This window comes from Motacilla alba, chromosome 12 (assembly GCF_015832195.1).
Source record: "Motacilla alba alba isolate MOTALB_02 chromosome 12, Motacilla_alba_V1.0_pri, whole genome shotgun sequence".
Classification (NCBI taxonomy): domain Eukaryota; kingdom Metazoa; phylum Chordata; class Aves; order Passeriformes; family Motacillidae; genus Motacilla; species Motacilla alba.
The window spans coordinates 8,049,817-8,069,426 of NC_052027.1; the positions used below are offsets into that span (position 1 = coordinate 8,049,817).

Consider the following 19,610-nt stretch of genomic DNA (forward strand, 5'->3'; position numbering starts at 1 on the left):
TTTTTCCCCCTACCTTAAATAGTAAAGCAGATATCTCCTTATTTGACTTATTTCTCAGTTTTCTTTTCCTGAAGGCAGAAATATATTTGTTTCCAAATTAAGTTAGAATTGCCTAATCAGAAAAATTACTTTTATGCATGAACACCCATAATTTACTATCATTGCTTTATTATTAATAGTTACAACAAAGCCACGGAGGTCAGTTTGCCAGTGGCATGGAAGTTACAGGTTCTGATGATTTCAGTAAGGTTAAAGGTAATTAAAACCAGCTTTTCTGTTCTAATGCAAGGTGCAGTTGATCTCACATGCCTTCATGGTTGGCTGGCACCAAGTGCTGCACATTGCTCCTGCTTGCTGCTGCTCCAGCTTCACCTGAGGGGCTGTTCAGTTCCTTGCTTTGCCTGGCTGAGTGCTGGGGGCTCAGAGAAGGCACTGCAATGTCCACAGGAGCTGAATTGTGCTGATAATCCAGATGTTTTGAACAAGGAACACAGTTTCAGCAGGTTTGGTCATCACCTCAGAGTGTTACTCCTGTCAGGGATTGTCCCTGGCTGTTTGTGTCTGTGCTGGAACTCAAAGTGGATGTGCACAGGGACTGGCTGCAGAGCCACTGAGGCTTCCCCAAACAGAGAAGATCATACCTTTGCTTATGTTCAGGGCCAAAAATAGGGAAAGATTACAACACTAGGTATTTTTATCTACCTACAGATGCTGTTACTGTTTTGCTTGTTGGGTATGTTAATATATCACAGAGGACTTGATACAGATAACATTTTATATTCTGTTGTAAATAACAGGTTATGAAAAATGAGAAATAGCATAGACTGTAAATAAGAAGGGCACTTTTTGTGAAATATTCTTCTGTAGAGTTTCTCTTTGGAAAATTTCTTAGTCTCCATAAAAATGGCTGTTCTCACATCCTGTTCTGTGGAAAATCTGTTGGTATGAACTCCTGTGAACTGATAGAGCCCAGCATGGTGGTAATAAACCAGTTTAAATCTTCAGTGTGTTAACTAACAATTGCATATTCTAACATCCCATTGATTGACTTTCTGAAGAGCCATCCTGATTGCATTGTGAGTAAGTGAAGGTCAGGACCTTGGTTTAGAAGGATCACAGAACTTGCTGTTCTCTTCAAATGGTGAACAAGAATAAACCCGCTAGATCAAGCAAATACTTGACATTTTTCTTCCTGAGCTAGAGGACTCTTATCAAAAAACACATCTGCCTTCATACAGTCTGAAGCATAGGAAGGGCTCTCTTCATATTGATTATGGGTTTTCTCTCTCTTGTTACTGATTGCAGAATTTGTTTCTTGAGGAAAAGAAAATCATAAACTTCCCATGTTATTTACTGCCTGTACATCTAGTCTTCTCAGAATTTTCCCTTCCAGAGGATTCTTTAGAGCACTTTTGGAAATAAATAGCTAATCACTTTGGTAGTCTTCTTGCCGTAAGTGTGATGTAAATAATGGCTCAGGTTTTATTGACTTCAAAAGAACAACAACAGCAAAAGGAAAATTCAACAATGTCCTCACTTTGCAAATAGAATTTTTAAACAAAATTATTTCCAAGGCCTTTGATTTATTTATTTGGAAATCCGTGAACTTTGGATCAAACAGAAATTTATTTCCCCTTCATCTCTTCTCACCTCCTGTCTAACAAACCTGTTTCTTTCCCCACTCCTGATGATTTTTATGTGATTTTATATGTATATCTATATATGTGTATATATATATTCCATCCTATGTAAACAAAGACCAGAGCCACTCATAATGCTGCCTAGGGAAATTTTATCAACATGAGGATAATATTAAGAGGACGAGTCAAGCAATTAATTTATTTCAAGGTAAGACCAGCATATCTGACTAGATATTATATTACTATGTGTAGCAAAATTTCAAAGTTAATTTAGGCTATGTGAAGTAAAATCATCCTTTTTCAAATTCATGAGAAGAGATGATTAAATTCCAGATTCCAGTGTAAATTAGCTTCTAAACATAGAGGTTTGCAGCTTGAATTGAATCAAGGAGTGTTTCAGAGGTTCAGAGTGTTAACTATTTGCTGATGGCTTTGCTCAATTCATTTCTGGAAAGGATATCTCACTGGGCTTGTCCAATTCTCAGTATATAATGGATTAATGGCTTGGAACTTTATCTATAATTCCTTGGTTTTATGTTTAAACACTTCATAAACTCTTGATATCCTTTTTTCCCTCTTGAGTTCATTAAGAAAATACTATAAAGGAAAGCTAGCCCTTTCTATTCTTTGTATTTAATTATTTAGAAAATGCATGGTGATATCAATATTCTAAACCACTGTAATGTAATAATTTAAGGACTTTGGGAAAAGTAAAAAACAAAACTCAGTTTTTTTGTTGAGTCTTCTCTGTTAAGAAGAGCTGTAATGAGCAAATTCATCAAATGCCTGATGGATAGAGTGGTTACTTTTACAAAGCTTAGAAAGCCAATATGCCTTTTCTGCTCAGCTTTTGCAGTCTGGGCTATGGTGACCGTGCATAAGGCAGCACTTAGAATAAAAAGCCCTGGTTTTATTCTCTGCTTATTTCATTAACTCTTTTAACACAAACCCTAACTCTAAAATGCTAATCTGCATTCTCATGCAAAGGTTTAATCATTGAGTATAAAGAAACATTTTGAAGCATTTTTGACACTTCATATTTTCATGTTCCTTTCATTACTGTTTCTTCTCTTAAAGGAAACAAAGTAATAACAAACAACAACCAAAAAAACCCCAACAACCTCCCCCTGCAAAAAAGTACACTCCCCAAAACCCCAAACCAATAAAAAAACACAAGACCCACAGGGAGCTGACTTTGTCCAATACATACGATATATATACACAGTGATGTTTCCAACATCAACAAGCCCTGCAACTGTGAGAGCAGTTCTTCACATGTTCAGCTCTTGGTGCCCAAGTACAGCTGATTCAAGTCAGGGAGGCAAAGGGCAAAGTGTGGTTTCTCAACATTTCCAGAAGCATAAACTCTTGCAAGGCAATATTTTTTGGCATGGTAATGCCAAGTATGAGCTATTCAGTGGCTTCTCTCATCTTAGTTTTCAATTCTGGAATTGATACTTCAGCAAAGGACCCATATTATTAACAAATTGAGAGAAAGGAAACAAGATGGGTTTGTTTTTCTTGCTTCCAAATGTATATAGACAAATTCTCTGTACAGAGATACCTGCATTTCACCGAATAATTTTTTGCTCTTTGCTCAAAAGTAGTGTAGCTTTTTTGTGCTTCTTGAGATTCTGAACTGCTGGGAAGCAATGTGAATAATTGATACCTTTTATTACTCATTTCTCTTGCATAAAGAACAGAAAATGTCCTTTATAGTTTGCTCTCCTGTGTACTAAACTGGCTTTAGGCATGGAGAAATTAGGAGCTACAGAGACTACTATTTCTGAAGAGGTTTTCCTTTTTGTGACTAGCTTGATGGACTTGCACTTTTAATTAACAAATCAACAAGCACTAATGTGGTAGCAGTAGAGCTTAGGTCAAACATAATCAGCCAAACCCGTTCTAATGAGTGAAATTACTCTGGGGATTAATCTGACGATGCAAAATGAAAGGGCTAGGAAAAGACCTGCTATTTCACTTCCTTGGATGACACGTTTTCCTTCCAAAATATTTTAGAAACACTTAGATTTTGGATGTTACACACTCCTATTCTGGGAGCTAGTCAATATTTGAGGTTTATGCACTGTTTGTATTTGTTGTCAAATGAAGTATAAAACAGGACGTTGCAATTCTGTTAAAATATATTAACACAAATTCTGGTTCTAGCTAAATTCATCTGAAAAGAACAAGGAATTAATTTTACAGGTCAGCTTGAGATGTTCTCACTGGTGTGTACTAGCAGCCAGTTTAGAGAAGGTTTTGCAGGCTGCTGTCATGGTATTTTTAATACATTTTAACTTTCCTTTGGCACAAAGATACTCTAATGCTAGTAGGCTTTGTATTTTCATGTAAATTATAGGATAAATGTGAAGCTCTGTAGCCTTGCAAGGAGGATAAGGAACAGGATGTCATATCTAAATTCTGTCTCCAGCTTTTTTGCTGTTAAGACATTTGCCATGTTACTTATCCTTTTGTGCCTTGTTCAATAAAAAAGGGATAATGATGCTAGCTTAATATTGTAAAGTGTTTTCAGGATGAGGAGAACTTGCAGTGTGGCAGCATTGCTTTTCTCACTGTGTTACTAGTGAACTTCAGTTCTAAAAACCACTTGGATCCTTTGGGAGAGAACATTCTCTAGTCTGTCTCCTGCATGTAAGATTTGGGGAATGATGGTGCTTTGGGTGTTTTAATGAGAACCCTCTTTAAAAACTGCTGCTACCGCAAGAACAGAGGGTGATATCTCACTATATTTCAGTGAATTAGTGACTGTTCTGGTTTGGTATTTTTTTTTTTGTTGTTGTTTTGGGTTTTTGGTTGATGTTTTTTGGGTTTTTTTTTTTTCTTGGTTTGGTTGGGGTTTTTTTGTGTGTGTTTTGGGGTTTTTTTGGGCTTGTTTGTCATTGTTATTTAGTGTCCACAGAAAAACCATATTGGACTGAAGTGGAAGAATAGAAAGCAGGAATTCAGGAATGAGCCATTTTGCAGTACAGTTCAGTCTTGTTTTTCCCCACGTTATGTCTTTGTAGAATGATGAAATAAAGCACAAATACTTGGCTATGATGCATTAGAAATAAGACACATGCACAAAAAGGAAAAGGGACAAACTCAATACAGCGTAAGCACAATGTTTTCCTTATCACAAAATGAACTTTTTTTATGTTGTATACTTTGCCAGTTCATTCTTGCCATGGGAACACAATGCTGTTATCGACACAGCATTCCCTAGCCTGCTTTCCAGAACATCTCAAGTTCATTATTCTCTGTTAAGATATTTAGGAGCTAAATTGAGCAATGCCATTTCATTACGAAATATAATGATTGGAAAGAGGACAAATGGTTGTATCCTGAATCTTGTTTATCAGTTAATTCTTTATTATAGTACAGCAGCAATTGCATATGCAAAATGCAATTCTAATTACATTCTGCATAGCAGTGTAGTAGTTTTATCAATGCTATTTAGTTGCATAATGCACAGAGCACAAACTATGGTACAGCAATATAAATAATTGGTTTAATTTGCTATTAATGAATCTATGAAATGAAATTATATTAGTATTTTCAGAACAAGTGGTTAATTACAAACATCGTTTGCATATTACCCTCTGTTGCTGTTGGATGTATTTTTTGACATTAGTTATAATTATTTTGTGGAGAATTTCTCATAGTGGGACGTGCCAGGAGGTTTGTGCCAAGCTGTCTAAATTTTGGCCCAGACATCTCCCTTCAGGCTCCTGCACTAAGCTGATAGTGAAGGTATTCTGGGGGTTTGAGGGGTTTTGGTAATGGGCAAATAGAAGAAGGTGGAAGAGACATGATGGGAGGTTGCTTTCTCTCACGCACCACAGGCATGGTTTCATCTACCTTCTAGCTATAAAGCAGATTAGGTCTGAAAATGTGATTAACCAAAGATCATTCATGCTTTGTCTTTTTGCAAAGAATTCTGCTGTCAGAAGGTCACGGTGTTTCTGACTGCAGCAGTTCAGCAGTTTACTCATGTGGGCTGTGTTTTATGGCTGCTTTTGTGGGTGGAGCAAAATGTAAGTGGGCCCTGACAACCCAGTCAGTCGGCAAATATAGCCTGAGGTGTAATCACCCAGTCACTGTGTGGTTTTTGGGAAAAGAAACTAGGGGATAGTTAAATACACCTGAAAGACTGGCCCCAGAAAGCTCCCTCCTCCAGTTCAATCAATATCTTATTACATAATAAACCATGATAGAGAGGTGAGAATTATGCATTCATGGCCAAGGCTTTGTTCTGCAAAGGTTGCTGGAATCAGATAATCAATATAATTGTTATTGCCAGATGTTATCTTGTTAGAGGAAAGTAGCACTGATTATGTCTCCTTTGTGGACAAGGTAATACTTATTGCTAACTGTGGGGAAAAATTATTAAGTTTTTAAGGCTGAAGTTCAGTTATGTTGACTGTCATTTGAAAATAAGTGCTTGAATGTGTTTTTGTCTGCCTTTGAGCAGACATTCCTTTCAATGTGATCTCAAAACTCCTATTGTTGTCCTGTTTTTATTAAACTAGCTGGCATTCTGTATTGATCATCATCTTCAGTAAACTCCAGTAAGGCTGAAAGAACATTTCCTTTTCATCTTTTAGCTCTAAGTGGTTCAGTATCTTAATTTTTTAAAACGACATTGTGCTGACAATAAGCTTCTATTTTAAATAACTGTTTGCTCGAAGGAGCTGAGCACCTAAATTATCCAGCTGCTTGCACATCTGTCTCTTCATTGATATCTGGACATGATCTGCCTGAAGGTAGATGGTGCATATCTGGGCTACCTGCATTTCTCCCTCCCCTGTTGTCTCTGGACTGAACAGTGGCATCCTATTAAACTTTCAGTCTCCACCTCTCCTGGCCTTCAATAGGTGTAGTTTGTTTCTGTGCTGTGGCTGCTTCTAGGGATAGAGGAATTTTAGTACATACCACAGTTGTTTGAGGTATTTATCTCTGCAGGTCTCTTTTGATAGCTAGAGAAAAAGGGTATAGAAAAAACAACATAAGTTGTTAGTGGAACTAAGAGAACAATTCAGTGTGCATCAGCTTCAACTCAAGGGACAAGCCCAACTTGCCTTGGGTACTGTTTCCTGTTCTTCAACTGTTTGAAAATGCCATCACTTCTTTTCTGATCTAAGGCTGTTCCTTTCCTTTGTTTTCTACCAAGTGATGTTTTTGGTTGGTGATTTCAAAAATAATCCAACAGTTATCTGAAATGTTGTACTTTAAACTGCTGCAGGCTATTAGCTAGCTGCTCTGTTAATGTTTTGCTTAAAGTAATAATATGTGTCCTGCTCATGCCCAGGGTGCCTCACATCTTCCACCAAAAGGAATATGCAGCAGCACTGGTATGAGCTTATGATCTTAATGGTTCTTTCTTCAGCATCACTCATCAGTTTGCTTCTGGCACTGGCCCTCTCTCAATGGAGTTGGCAAGGCATGACGTCAGATATTTTAATTCTTTGTCTGTTCTTTTGTCTGTATTACTTGCTCCTTGATCACTCTTTGTTTCTCATCTTAGAGAAGAGTTGCAGTAGCCTGGGGATTTCAGTTTCTTCACATGAGAAGTATATGTTTGAGGGGGAGGTGAACAAGAAGCTGAAACCTCTGCCCCTGCTTTTCTCTTGATTCTTACAGACTCTACCATGTAATTGTGCTGAAGTTGTACTTCACTTGATTCAGGATTTTGTTCACTTAACTGAAATTTCTTTGGTTTTCCATCCTGCTTTTTCTACTCTAATAAGCAGAATGAGGATTGTTGCTGTTGAAACATGTACACTTGCTGTTAAGGCATGGGGACCTGCAAATCTTTTTGCTAAGATTTGAAAAGTCAGACATTAAGGGGAATCACAGAAAAGGTACTGACTGGTCAACAGCAAGTTTATTCAATTCAGTGTCACAGTTAGACTTATTAGGCTTCCTGTCTGCTTCTCTGGAAACAGAACTGCCATTTCTTTTTTGTCTGCTGTGGTTGCAGACTCACAGAGTACATGCATTAACCAGGGCAAATGGTCTGTAGTAAGTTTAGGAATTTAATCTAAAACAAAACTGGAGATTTACCCTTCTTCCTGGTTTATCAGTCTTATTTCCTGCTGTGTTCACTGTTCTTGGCTTCCCTTCCCAGCTGGAACATTGCTGCTGCCCTGGGAAGGTTGGATGAAAGTTGAGCCAGTTTGTGTTGCACCACTGCCTGCAGTTAGTGCTCATGGGCATCCCTGGTCCAAGTCCCTGGGAATTCCCTGGCATGCATATCCATGCCTCTGTCTGATCATTAGGCTCTTCCCTTGCTTCCAGAATAATTTCTCCAGCCAGGATCGTGCCTTTTTTTTTTTTTTTTTTTTTTCCTAGATCACTTTTTCTCCGACTACTGCTTCTCTTTGGGACCATCAAGCTGTCTGGTTTTCCCAAGCTAAACAGTCTATGTGCAAAAGCACAACATGTCTTCATCCTCTAGGGTGGCTGTTCTCATGTCCCAGGTCAATCCCCTGCTGCCTGGTAGCATTCTCAGTGTAAACTACTTTTTCCACATGCTGAGGTTCTGTAGTCAAATTGTTAAAATCAGATCTTTCCCAAAGCAAGGTAGATTTTTATCTTCTTTTATTGTTGGTATTTTTGCTTCCAGAAGAGCAGGTTTCTTTATGTTTGCATCATTTTCCTAATTTCCAAGCAGATTGTAGTGGAGGGCAAAATTTTCACCGGCACTTTGATGAATGAATGATAAAATATCTACACAGCCCCACTGTGTGAAGAGGGCCTGTGTCACTGTGGGACAGAAGGTTGGTTTGTTTTTAGCTGAAGTAATAACCACTTAGGCCCAGGGTCCTTGTACAATATTGATTTTTAACTTTGCAAAAAAGACATCAGTGTTTTTATTTAAGAAAAAGGAATTGGGAAGTGCTGCATCAGAGCAGTGGAACCACAGGAGAAAGAATAACAAGTAGTCACATGCGACTAATATTAATCAATCTCAGCATTTCATTAACATTGTGAGGTTGTTTGGCACTTGGTTTCCCAGGGAATATGAAGCTTAATGTTGAAAGACATCTAGTCTGGCAGTTCTGCCCTCTGGAGGGCTTTGAAAGGGCTTTTTCCAAGGACCTACCCCTTTCAGAGCCTCTGTTGTTGGTCCTGTGCTAATTACTCATACAAAACTTGCTTTTCCTTCAGCAGACATCAAAGGAAATTTTGCTAATTTATTTTTGAGGATTTGTCCTGGAAATAGAGATGACCACTTAGAAAGTAAGAGCATTTTGAATTTCATCAAAGCAGTCCTGCATAAGGCCATCCTGAAAAAAATGAGTCTTTCAGTTAGAAATATGAAATGGACATACCAGAAATTATCAATATTAAACATTTATTAACTGAAGAATTCCAATATTGAAATAGTCTGATATTTCTTCTTGGGCTGCTCAGTAGATATGTGAGATTTTACTTCAATTCCAGATAATGAATTTGACATTATTATATGGATAATAGTAACTACTGAAAGTATGTGTTCTGGAATTCTTGAAAATCTTTTAACAACTACTTTGTTTTCCAAAGTATTTCACCCTACAGGTTAAAATGCAGCATCCATAAAGTTCTCTGAAAATTTCATAGAGTATTCTATTGCATTTTTAAAAAATAAATCTCATTATGAAGAATTTGAGAAATACAGACAGGTTGATATACTTGTTCTAATATTCCTATTTGCTGATATTGTTGGTGTTTGTGCCCTCACTCCTTATGCTGAGTACATAATTTATCTTTGCATTAATGCAACTTTTGCACTTCACTGTGAGTACAGTGGCCAAGATTTTTGTGTTGCCAAAGCCTGCTAACATTGGTAGCACTTTTAGATTTCTGAAGACTAGGAATTGGATGATGCAGTAGGTGATCCAGTTCAGTTGGGGGCGGAGCAGAAACATAACTCTGAACTACTTTAGAAGCAAAGCATTTTCTGAAATCTGAGTGTCTCTTTCCTCTGTTTAATAGGAGGTTTAGAAAATTTAATTCACAATGTACTTTAATGACTGTGTTCTTAGCTCATTATCCCAGAAAAATGAGAGAAGTTGAAGAACTCCACTTTATTTGGCAACATATGTGGCCCAGTTTGCAAAATACTAGCGTAAGGATCCTCAGCTTGAATGTTTTTACTTGTTTGGAAAAAAAATTATCTTAATATTCTGCAAGTTTAGCAAGGACTTCCTGCTGTGTATTTATTTGGTACTTGGTGGTGGTGAGTTTTGAACCAATGCTGTGTATCCTTCATCTTCCTTTCACCTGTTACTACAGACAAGGTGGTGGGTGGTATATTTAGTTTTCTTCTCAAACAATAATCAAGGTAGAGAGCTTCCTGGGTCAGGAGTTTATAACAGAAATTCTTCATCATGTATGCAAATTCTGAATCCTTTAAAGAATTTTAAGTGTGAGAATGGATTGTTGCTATGGAGTCACTTCAGTCCCTCTCCTGGGAACCACATGTGGCTCCCTCAGTGGAAACAATGGATCAGCTCTGAGCAGCTCATCTTGAGCTTCAGTCCACAGGCAGAGAGGGAGGGTTTGTGCTTTGTGGCAACCTGGGGTCAGCTTGTAGGTCCTTTTTCCCAGCAGGTAAATTTCATTAAAACACAAGCAACTTATATTGGAGAGCTTGCTAAAATCATTGTCCAGTATAAGCAGTTGCACTTGAGAATGTTTATATACAAGGGTGAGCTGTGTTTACTGTGTAAGTAATGGCAATTTTAAAATAAATTGGCTATTTGTGTTTTTGATTATTGTTGTTTGCACTAGGCAGCATCAAGCAATTTGTATTTCAGGTGATGTCTTATAAAGTACATACTTTCAAGTAGTATTCTATGATAGTCATCAATTGACCATGACCCTACAAGTTTATAAAATAAGACTCTTTCAGTTTGAAAAGCAGCAACTTTTTCAGCTCAGGAAGTTTAATTTGACTGTCTGAGCAGGTACAGACTTTAAAGCACTTGGCAATGCCTAAAGAATTCAGATTTGACATGCTATTTCTAATTACTGATACATGAAAACACACAGCAAGGGGGGCAAACTGGAAGAATTGGAAGGAAGTTTGTGCAGAATTGCAGGAGTTTGTTCTGGTTGGTGGAGGTTGGTAGTGGGGCAGTCTCCTGGCTGGAGTTCTGAAATGTGAGGATCCAGGATTAAGAGACAGGGAGTGGGGAGCAGTTTGAATGCAGGGAGCTCTGCTTTGCAATAGGAGATGAGTCCATGGAGAGCTCTTTGGGTAAAGATCATTAAGTGAAATGATCATCAGGAAAAATCTTTCTCCCTTACAGTGTTCTAGTTTGAATACTAAGGACTGGAAATACTTGGCAACAGTTTCCTAAGAACCTTTTGTCTCAGCCCCTTTGAGACTGGCCAACTTTAAGGGGAGTATATAAATATATTATGAAGTATTTGCATATAATATTGAGCAACCTGCATACTAAAATTTAGAAAAATAATGTAAGGTATTCCTTCCTTGTTACTGCTAAAGAAAGGGCAAAAAAGAGTAAAATCATAGAGATGGGTAAAAGCAGATTCCATTCTACGAAGGAGAGATGAGAAAAAGTAGGTTTTTTTGGTCTGTGTTTTTTTACTCAAAGATCACTGGTGCAAGGAGGATCATAAAGTGACAAATGTGCCTTGGTATTGCTGGGAAGTCCTCTTGTCCTTTGTGAGCAAAGGACACAATTTCCAGAGGGACATTCTTCCTATTCTGAGGCATCCAGAGGCTAATTGGAATCAAAAATAAGTTTTACCTCATGATGAAAGATCACAGGGTTGATAAGGTCTACCACAATTTTCTAGGCATGGAATAAGCTGGGTTTGATTGCTTAATACTTTCATTTTTTGGCCAGACTTAAAAAAAGAAAATTAAAAATTCTATGACTAAACTACCTACTGTTCTTGTGAGTTTTCTGAAATGTTCAGTATCCAGTAATTATCATTAATGTTTATACAGGTCTCTTTCAAAAAAAACCCACATGAAGATGATCTGTACTCTGGAATGCAACAAGCTAGAAATAAAATAGATTTTTAACATGTTCCTTAGTAATGAGATACACTTGCTTTATCAAAATAAACAAAGCAGGAGAATAGAGGCATGTTTAGTCTTTAAAAGAAATCATAGGCCTGCCTGATAATGAAGAACTGTTCAAGAGCAATTCATCCTTGGGAAATGATTACCTCTGTCATCCACCCAAGGTCAGTGACACATTCAGTTAACAGCTACATCAAAGGCAGAAGCATAAATTAAAAGAATTCCATGACTCCAAGTCAGTTTGAACATAAAACCTAAAATACCCTGCAGTTTGTAGGGTGTCCCTTAGCCTTTTCAGTTTTTGCATTAGCTTTGGTTGTATTTTCTGTGGTATTTTTTATTGTTAATCATTCTTTACCAAATTGCTTCCAGAAGAGCCCAGGAAAATCAAATTTTGGTTGTGCTCTGGTGTACTGCCAGGATGCTGTAGACAGTAGACAATTCTCTAGGTGCACACAGTCAATATGTTGGTGAGCCTGGAAGTAATCCTACTGAAATGAATTTGACTGCTAATAGTTGTCACTAAGTAAAAGAGGAAATTTCTGTCCTCAAAAGCAGAACATTTGCAGTGCTGGGGGCATGGGGGCATGCAGATGCCCTGGCACTCAGACTCCACAAATAGTGCTGTCATAGCCAATGTTTATATGTGCATGAGGGTGGTTATTTTATTTGTGTCAAACACAGATGTTTTAAAAGTTAAAATATAAATTTGAAGGATTTAAATTATGCTGTCTCGTTTTGTGCCCTACTGCCCCAACAGTCAACCAGAATCCCTTATCACTTCTTTTCCTGCAGCTTGATTGAAAGGTTATAAATAATTCTTCTCAATAGGTTTTGCTTTGGAGTCCAACTTTTGAACTTTAGTATAGACCACTATACTATATTGTTACCTTGGCAAACAGTTGAGTGAGACTAGCTAATATGATTATAAAGCTGTTTGCTCTTGCCTACTTTAATAAAAAAAAGAGAAATAACAGTAGAAAATGTGACTTAAGTAGGCCTTAATGGTGTTAGAGCAAGATGATTCTGTTACCACATGAGAAACCTTGTTTGGGGTCACGTGGGAGTATTGGGATGCTCTGTAGCCTTTGAAGGAAAATCATCTGTGGTGTTGTCTAAAGTTTTGTGTTTCCTTCTACTTCTCTCTATGTATCCCCCAGTCTATCTGTTGCAGATATTCACACTGGGGATGGTCCGAGGCAGAGATCATGTTGCTTTTTCTGTCTGGAGGTCATGCAGAGACTCTGGATACTTGTTTGAGAACTTAATGTAATGATATTTAATTGCACAATACTGACAGGAGCTTCTTCCTAGGTATAGACCCTTCCACTTTATGTAGCATGACTTGTGGGGAGTAAGGTTTCAGGTGTATTTCCTCTTTGCTTTGACTTTACAAATAGCTGGTTTTTAAAATTTTCCTGCACTTTATGAAGAAGGTTTTATTTATTTTTAAAACTACAATAGCTGTGATGCAGAAATAGGAAGGAAATGTAGCTGTGTTAATCAAAGCTGTCAGCTCTTGTTACTGGAGCGCTCTTTGTATCAATTTTTAAAGTGTTTAATAAAACATTTGGACCGTTTCTACTCTTTCTAGTCTGTAGTCATCTGACTACGCTGAAGTCAAAGGAAGGTACTTTTCATGTGCAGCGCAGTAATGAGAAGAGAATGATAGATCCTTTGCTGCTGAAGATTTCAGCATCTGGTAAGCAGTTTCTTTTTCTAGGTTGGAAAAGAAAGCAGCACTAGGTAGCGGCCTCTGTTTAAAACTCTTGATGCACTGTTGGCAGCTTTTCCTGGCTAGCTCTCATGTACTGGTTATCTTCCATATGAATTTTGGGTCAAATTCTAAGTAAATTTACTTCTGTAAATCAAATACAGCTTTAATTCATTTTGCTGGTGGAAGGACTGAGAGGATAATTTCATCTCTTGGTTTTATTACATATTCTGATTTTGCAGTTTCATCCATGTGTATTAAAAATATCTGAGAGTGCTTGTTTTTTCATGAGGTCCAGAAATGCAGTGCCATCCTTTCTGAAGACTCCAAAGTCTATGTTGTGTGCTAAGTGCATCAGTAGTTCTGCTGGGTTTCCAGGGTGCAATCATTCCTGAGGCAGACTTTGGCAGCCACATAATTAAGACAGGACAGAGTGCACCAGTTTAGCTCTGGAAACAAGCAAGAATTTTACATTGAATTGAGATGGAAATTATGAAGGTGCATCTCAGCCAGCTCAGGCTATCCAGCTGCTATAACTACAGGAGGGAAAGGAACTCTTCACTTCTTACTGATGAAAAATAAAACTTGTTGCACTGTGATTCTACAAGGAGAGACATTGAATAAGGGCATCTCTGTAAAAGTTAGTGCTGAAGACTTTGCAGAAGGAAATAGAAAAGTGTTTACAAGAACCATTTAAAAACTTATTAGAATGTAAAATAGTTGCAGGTCTGACAGTGGTGTGCTGACCTTTTTATTTTTTTCTTCTTTTCCCATTTAGCAGATTTTCATCGTATTTTACATTTGCAGCCTTCAGAACAAATTCTGGCAACAGTATTCAGTGTCAGGCTTTCCCACCCCTCCTCAAATCTGTTTTCCCAGAGGCCCCACCCCTGTTGTTGATGAGCTCAGCCTTGGTGGATCCATCCTGGAGCTGCAGGAATTGGCTCCCCTGGACCTGGGGGAATCTTCTGGCAGCTTCTCACAGAAGCCACCCCTGTGGCCCCCTGCTACCAAAACCTGGCCACACAAACCCAACACAGTCACCATGAGGGTGAGTTGTTTCCTCGGGACAGAAAAAAAATCAACTCATATGAATTCCTGTTTCTCATACAGAGAGATGCCTTGAACACTCTATAATGAAATTTTTATATGTGAGAGAGATTGTCAACATCATCCTATATTGTTCTTTGATGTGCCCCAAAAATACTGCAGCAGAAGGTATTAAAGAATAAATCATGTGCATAGCCCCCCCAGCACAGTTTGTCTCTTTACTCTTAACCAGTTTGTGTCAGGGTCAATTTCCTCCTTCTCTGGGCTTATTCCTTATGAATTCCCTGTGGGTTTCCTGTTTGTGTCATGGGTGTGTTAGTACCTTCTTCCTCAGCATTCATTATCACATTATTTCATAATTTCAGGGGGAAAAGTAAAGCAGTAACAATCTTGTGTCAGTCTCCTCTACACAGTGGAAGCAAACCTCCTTTACCGTTTAGATGCAACAAAATGCTTTGCACAGTGGTTGTGTTTTAGTATCACTGAGCTGGTAATTGTGGGAAAAATATTAAGTCCAAGTCTTTAAGTATCAGCTGTTGCAAGTCTCTAGAGAATTTGCTGTGACCTGTGAGTATATCAGATGTAAGAAAATCCAGAAGTGTGTGCATCTTAGTGCACATGACCCCCCCTACCCTCACAACTGCATTAAAAATTAAACAGCCATTTCTTTTCAGTGCTGCTGTGGTTGGTCTGTGTTCCCCTCACACTGGGATGAATATTAGGATCAATGATTTCCCCGCTTTCTCACTGAAAAATCCTAAACTCCAGTTCTGCATCCAGAGCTTAAGTTGAACATATTTAAATTTTAAAATTTGAATGATTAGAATTTTTCTTCTCCCTTAACGAACGTTGCACCTTTCTAATTTTTAGAAATGGAGAAATGTAAATTAAACAGAGCTCACTCTTTAGTCTTTCTTACTGGGTTTTGTTCTTGTCTTTTCATAGGTAAGATCAAGGTTCCAGCCTTGCCTAAAGGGCTGCTAATCTATTTGCTCTTGATCTTTTAAACCTCTTTCCAAGAGGCCACAATACTGACTCTAAGGTTTCTGGGTTGTTCTTATCTTTGCTTTTCCATCCCTTAAGACTACAGGCCTCCTGCTAAGACAGTTATTTATATGTTCTTTCCTGTAGTAAAAAGTGTGCTGCATTTTAACAAGACTTCTGTTTTCAAACAAATGAAGAGGTGCCCTGAGCAGAGGTACTTGTACAACACTGTAACCATTAAAATTGTTCTCTTCAGGCAAAGTGAGACACAGTAAATAAAGTCCTTTCTTATCCTGACTCTGGAATCATTAAAGTGGGAGGCTAATAAAGTACAATTGTAAATTCTGAAGGAGTGTGGGCTTTGTGGGGGTGTGTGTGTGTTTGTGTTAGGACTCTGCTGTTTCACCTGCTGAATGTGGGCAAAGCTTTTTCCTGGCTCTGAGAGACCTGGCCCCCTCTTATCACTGAAATGGTATTTAGCATTCTTGGTCCTCTGTTTATGAATCCATCTCTTCAGCTTTTCAAATTACATGACAAATTCTTTTTCTTTCTTCTTGCTGGAGCTGCTGCCTAGCATTACTGATTTGAGGGTTTTTTTAGTTTTGCTGTAGTGCTGAGAAATGGCTTCCTTGTCTCCACATCCCAATGAAAGGAGCATAAAGAAAGAATGATTCACACAGCATTCTGATGGAGATGACTCTCTGTACTAGAGAAATGTTTACTTTTCCCTTAAAAACCCAAGGCTGAAAGCAATGGGTAGGTGAAAATAGAGGCATGTAAGATACTAAGGAAACCTGCAGTCTGCTAAGTGATGGTTTCTTGCCAGAGATTTAGTGGTGGTACTTCTGCTACCACTGGAAGGGGTTTGGAGCCCAGAAACCTCTGTTACTGCTCTTCCTGGCTAGCTGAAGATACTGGCAGTTCTGGATTGGTGGTGTAGCTGCCATACCTTATCCAAAGATGACTACATCTCTGGAATCAGAGAAATTACTCCCATATAAGTGACCTCTAAATTGAATTTTACAGTTTGTCAAAAAGGGTTTGGTTATTTGGAGGAAATGGCCTCTGTTTAAAACTGTCTTTCTTGTTGGAAGAGTTTATCTCACATGAAATTAGTTGCAGTTGGTATGCAGACTAATTTTCTTTTGTGAAACTTGATTTTCCTTTTATAGTTGTTAGACTTAGCTTGGAATGCATTGGCTTATAGAGGTCTGTAAGAATTATATCCACCTTTCATCTGAACTAGAGGCAGGATATGGTTAGAATGTCCTAGCAGAGCATTGCAGTAAGTTCCAGCTCCAGAGGAACTGCCTCTTGGGATTTTGGGAGACCTTTAGTAGACTTTTGATAGGCCTTGCACCAGCCCTGTAGGATGTGAATATGCATTTCAGAAATTGGAGGAAGTTCACTTTTACTGCTTTTTCTCCCCTCTTCCCCCCTCCACCCCCCCGCCCCAAAAAAATATTACTGCTGTGATCTACATTAAGGATCAAAAAACTGCTGCATTTCACTGTTCTGAGTTATCCTTCCCTAAAATTTTCAAAAGTTTTCTGTTTAGAGTATTGCTTGTATTTTAGATGCCATTGAAATACATCAGAAATTTCTACACCCTTTTGAGTGTTGTCTGGACTAGGAATAGCCTCTCCCCAGTTAAAAAAGAAAGAGAAGCTGTGCATATGTGTATTTCTGAAAAAATCAGACATACAGACATAACGTGGTAGCAGAGGCAGCTGAATTGCTCTGAAAATTTAGGGCTATGTTGTATCAATTTCAGCAGGAATCTCATCTCGAAAATGACCACTGGACACAAAAGACCACTTTTCCATGTGCTGGTTCATCGAGCTCCCTGGGGGTTACTTACTTTTTCTGGTACTGGTTATGAGCTGTTGTACCTTGTGGTAAGCTGGTAGCTGGAAGTTGATGGAATTCCAGACCATACAGACATTTAACCATCTGCCTTGTTTGTTTTCTCTTGATCTAGCTTTGCCCAGTTCAAGCTAAACAATTTTGGAATAAGGGACTGCAGAGAGAAAAAGCCAAATATTTGTTTACTTTCTGCAAATGAAAATATTGTGCTTTGTTTACTGTAAATTTAAACTTCAGTTTTCTACCTGATTGCAAATAGAAACATATGTGTGATTAGTGACTACCAGCCTTCCAACTGTCATCCTAAACTCCTTAAGTTATATTTTGAAAGTAAATGTAAATCACTCTTTTTCTGCTTGTGATGGCAGACTTTTTTGGCACTTAGGAAACAGGCTGCACACCAAGTTTTTAAAAAGGTACAGAGATAATGTTGATTAATGTGGGTTATTATGTAAGTACTGGACCAGAATTCTTAACAGAATCAAAGGTATAATAGAAATTAAACTTACGTTTAATTTTAATTACAGATTACCTCATTTACTCAGTCCCCTACTACACTGCTCAATGATCATTATCATGACACTAAAAGCACCACCATATTTGTGAGCCTGCAATGTGCAGCAGTAAAATTCCTTAAAGGAACTAATTCCTAGTTCCAAGGGGCTGACGCTTGTGTAGCCACCTTAGAGTGCCTTCCACTGTCACTGGACAAAGCCGTACGACTTTCCCAAATAAATTGATGTTGGCATTAGATATTTCAGATCATCCTAACTTATTTGTTAAAAATTACTCTTGATGAAAGGATCCTGACCTGGGTAATTTGTTCAAATGATGTTATTCTTAAGTGAAATACACCAAACAAAACATGCACTTTATTTCTGAGCTCATCTCTTTTAATAGTTGTCATTTTCCATCAATAGAAGCTTTTATACCTTTTTGTTTCTAAATTGCTAAGCTCTGCATGGCTTGTAGCTACTTTTGCACTCAAGACACTCCTCAAGCTTCCCTTCAACAAGAGAGATAGATGGAGTTCTGTGCCCTTTGGCAAAGTATGTTTTCTAATTGATTTGTTGTTTTTGTGTTGCTTGAATAGTCTCCAATGTATCTGCCTGATTAAAAAAATTATAAGTCCTTGTATGAGGCCTTATTCCAGCTCTGGCTGCACTGGTGCCAAGTGCAGAAAGTAATTTAACACCCATCTATGTTGGGACTTCCCTGTGTGCATGTCCAGTGGTGAGGCTGAGTCTTTGCTGCAAAGTCTCTGAAACTGATCCCAGTGACTCCAGAACTCTTCTAAACTCCTGATTCTCGGTGTATGTTCTTGCTATGCAAATATGGCAACAGACACTTGATAACTTGATGTTTAGCACAGCCTCTGCTTCTCTTTGCTCAGATTTCTCAGTCAAATGATTTTCTTGCTGAGCATTTCTGTTCTACTCTACGTCAGAGCATTCTTCAGTCTATTATGCAAAAGCTTTATCTGCAATGATCTGAATTTCCTTTTAAATACCAGTAACGATGGTAGTATGAAATTAAATGCCAAATTCTGCAGTGTTCATCTAAACCCAGATTATTCTATTTTGCGGTTATTTATTAGTGTTTGTTAGTGATTTGAAAAAATGTTGTCTTGTGTATGTCCGGTTGAATTGTTCTAGTTCTTCAAGAAAATGTCCTGTGCTGCTGTTTTTTGAAAATGTACCCTTTTGAAGGGTACCCTAATTTTGAGGATGTACCCTTTCTTATCAGTCAAACTTTCTAATGCATTTAAAGAAAAAAAAAAAAAAAAAGGTGAATTCCAGGTAGCTAACTTTATTTCCCATACATCCATCTCATATGGCATTTTGCCTTATTTTATTTGCTTATTAGTAAAGTCATACATTAACCATTCCAGTGTTTTGTCTGACTTGCCCAGTTTATGGATATTGGTTTTGCTTGTTTGTTTTTCAAAGCTTAGCAATGTAATCGCTTTTTGAGACTCTTGTTGCTGCTTGGCTAGCTGTCTCACAATTTTGGGATGCAAATTATTCAGATCTATTTCATTTCAGCAACAGTAAATTAACTTTCTCTCTCTAATAATTGTTGTAGAAAGCACTCACCCTACAATGGCATCATCTCACTTTTTCCTGAAGTCCAATACTTAATGAATGCTTTTCTCTTTTTTCTGTATTATTACTTCTATTAATACTTCTGCCACAAACCATGCATGTATACAGCACAGTTATAAATTCTGTGTTCTCAGTGAAATCTCTTAGTGTCCTCTGCTGCTCATTTTTTAAACTTATTTTTCCTTGATCAGTTATGCAATTGC

The 19,610-nt window shown here is 38.0% G+C and overlaps 1 protein-coding gene across 5 annotated transcripts in view; it reads left to right on the forward strand.

Moving 5' to 3' along the window:
• The window catches only part of FHIT (fragile histidine triad diadenosine triphosphatase), a 530,314-nt gene that overhangs the window by 99,523 nt on the left and 411,181 nt on the right, over positions 1-19,610 (forward strand). Inside the window, exon 1 of one of the 5 annotated variants that reach the window (XM_038148759.1) lies at positions 14,276-14,453. The exons of the other annotated variants lie outside the window; for them this stretch is intronic. The gene's annotated coding sequence lies outside the window, so the exon portion shown is untranslated. Of the gene's footprint in view, positions 1-14,275; positions 14,454-19,610 lie in introns of those variants that run through there. 5 annotated transcript variants of the gene reach the window in all.